This window comes from Sinocyclocheilus rhinocerous, unplaced genomic scaffold (genome assembly GCF_001515625.1).
Source record: "Sinocyclocheilus rhinocerous isolate Xijiao unplaced genomic scaffold, SAMN03320098_v1.1 scaffold22, whole genome shotgun sequence".
NCBI lineage: Eukaryota > Metazoa > Chordata > Actinopteri > Cypriniformes > Cyprinidae > Sinocyclocheilus > Sinocyclocheilus rhinocerous.
This window is the reverse complement of record NW_015642832.1, coordinates 365696-368815: the sequence shown is the minus strand read 5'-3', so window position 1 is coordinate 368815 and position 3120 is coordinate 365696. Positions and strand designations below refer to the sequence as shown.

The window sequence follows — 3120 nt, the reverse complement described above, 5'->3', positions numbered from 1 at the left end:
AGATTATAAGTGATTAAATACAAGATTAATAGTGGTTATTAAGATTGATGTCGTGTGGAATTGGTAAAATGTGCTTGGAAAAAATATGATCAGAATATCAGCTTGCATAATAATTATGCATGCACTGTATTTTTCCTCTTCTGCTGTTGAGGTAATGCAATGAATGAATGTTGTGATTGGTTGTCAAGGCAGCCAATCAGAATTTAGCAGCCTCGTCTTTGATTGGCTGGAATTATGGCATATTGTAACACTGGGATGTGTTGAGCAAGCCAGCCGTCACGTATTTAGAGAGCACTGAGGGCGGGCATCAGGTGAGCAAGCTAGTGAAAAGTTGCACTCGCAAAAGAGAAGGTCTGCACATTATTTTAAATGCAAAATTTATTTTCGTGCGCTCAAAATACTTTCCTCTTTGCCAGACAAACCTTTTCTCCACAAAACGCACTTTTGCGCGCTCAAAATATGATATTTCGCGGGCAGGATTGTGGCAGAGATGTAATCCCATAGCGCTCTGCTCCTGATCTAGTTATTGAATTTCATGTTGCCGAGTTGTTGCAGTTGTTTTGACTTGTTAAAAGTTCAGCTGAACAATTTACCATGCAGTAAATTCGCATTAACTAATAGGGAATTAAACCTCACCAATTAGATTTGGTTACTCTAATTTAAGGTTCGGCCGAACATTTATCCCAGCACACTGAACGCAATGTCTGTCCCTCATTAAATGTAGGTGATGTAAATGCAGAAATACATGTGACATCTATAAAAACAAACTCTTTTAGCGACTGCAATCAGGACAGTTGTTTGTTTACAATCACATTTTTCGAATACCCGGTTGCCTGGTAACGTTAACAAAGAGCTAATGACACTAGCGCTTTAGCCACCGCCCTCTTATTATATAAACAAACACAATCGAGATACAATGCCAAACGATTGTGTACTTAATGGATTATATATTTTTTAAAGTTCATAGTCAAAATGCTTAAACGTTTATTTATCAAAAACGCCGCTTTAAATATTCGCTCTATCCGTGAATGTTTTTCTTGGGCGGCTAGCCGGTTAGCATACAGACGAACGCAAGGCACTTAAACTTTGTCACCGCCCCCTCGAGGTAATTAATAAACTTGTAAAAGAAAGTTTTATGTTACATGTTTAAATTTAAAATACACTCACCTTTCACCCGTTACTTTCAAGTCGTAAAATAAGACACTTTGCTTTCCAGACTGAGCTGCACCACCCTTTATGATTTCCGCTTTACACTCGAGGCTCGTTTCCGGTGGCGAGGATTTGTGGGTGGACACTCAACAAAGCACAGGTCGTCTTGTCATATTGTATAGGATTCTTGGCAATAGAATATATTTTGTTTATTATTAATATTTAACAGCAGACCTACACACACATATTTCATTAATATTTTTATTAATATTTAACAGTAGACCTACATACAAAATGATAAAATAGATTCTTAACTGTTATATAAAGCAATCCAACCAGCATAGCAGCCCAGAAATTCTTTTTTAAGTGTATTATTGTCCTTTTTAACCAAACATTCAATTTAAACATTCAGATGCCTTTGTGTCCACTTTGTCCTGTTGCCTCCTCTGTAAAATATTCTTTTAATTTATACTCGGAAAAAAAAAAAGACTGCAAACACAGATTTTCACTTACCGTTATTATTGATAGACTACATCTTTATAATTAGCCTATGCTGTATTCACCAATGAAAGGGCATAACCAAAATCAGTTGTTTTTACAATGATATTGTTATTCTTCAATTGACAGTTTTAAAAAACTCTAATGAATGCAATATTGTAAAATAGGCTACATTTTCTTATGATTAAAGTAAGGGCTTTCAAACAGGGGTCTGTAGCCCTGTGTGACACTGAGAAAGTCTTTTTGAAAAACGTTTTGTAGTGGGTCCCTGGGTCTTTACATCACTGATTCTGCTGAGAATACTTACAACATGTCTTTCTATTTTGTCACCATCTGTAGATCACTTACTGTGTGCCTGATTTATGAACTTAAGTGATCGCCCAGCCACTGGTCACAACAACTCTTTCTCTGATTAGTCTCTATGGAATACTAAATCTGTAAAGGATGGTAATAAAACCTCCAGAAGCACCAAACAACACTCTCTTTAATGTAAAAGTCAGTGTTTTAACATAGTGATCATTTCATTAGGACATGAACTATTGAAGACTAAAATTAAAATCCCTGTTTAGTTCAGTAAAAGGGCCCTCTTTTGTCAGATGGCATCACCTTGTCATGTCCTTAGGGAATAATTTAATCATTAACTTTCACCTTCCCTATTCCCACTCACCTTGACCAAACAATGAAAAAGAACTATAAAAAGGATACTTTCCACTATCATAAACATTTCTCTTCTTCAAATATCTTAGTTGACATTTTACTGCAGTATGTTGCTGCATTATGCAGTTTTTAACCTCATCTTTTAACCCGAAGGTTGCATGGCAGAGTAAGATGAGGCAAGATATATATATATATTTCTTTTATATAGATAGCACAAAATTTCATCTCAATACATTTAACACATCTGAATATCAAAATTTGTAAGATTTAGTCAATCAAAACAGTTTATACTTTTGTATCTCTGGAAAATAGTTACCTGTGACATTGTATTATGTTGAATATAATTTTTTCTCTCTGTTTGTTAATGATTTGTGGACACATTACAGTTTCTAGATTTGTGGAGGGGAACATTTATGTTTTTATTTTAAAGTATAAAGATAAATCGATATTTAATTGAATACTTTAATTTAATAGGGTTATTATTCCATAATTTCATGTGATATATATATATATATATATATATATATATATATAAACCTAGGAGAGGAGGTAATTCTGACTTTGCTATGACAATCTGGCGTTTCTGAATCAGCTACTGTTTTGTTATGAGTTTAAGTATTTGCTATTGACTGTTCAAATGCGGAGTTTTGCGCATCGTGTGTGTGTGTGAGAGAGAGAGAGAGCGCGCGTGAGAGAGAGAGAGCACGAGAGAGAGAGAGAGAGCGCGAGAGAGAGCCAGAGAGAGAGAGAGGGGGTCACATCACAGTGGAGTCAGCTGTCTTAACCGTGGCTTGTGTACTGCAAACACATACCAGC

General features: G+C 35.5%; 1 protein-coding gene across 1 annotated transcript in view; it reads right to left on the bottom strand.

Moving 5' to 3' along the window:
- LOC107756806 (dual specificity protein kinase CLK4-like) overlaps window positions 1–1280 on the bottom strand; it is a 21034-nt gene extending 19754 nt beyond the window's left edge. Inside the window, exon 1 of the mRNA XM_016574088.1 lies at window positions 1168–1280. The gene's annotated coding sequence lies outside the window, so the exon portion shown is untranslated. The remainder of the gene's footprint in view (window positions 1–1167) is intronic.
- Window positions 1281–3120: the final 1840 nt, after the last annotated feature.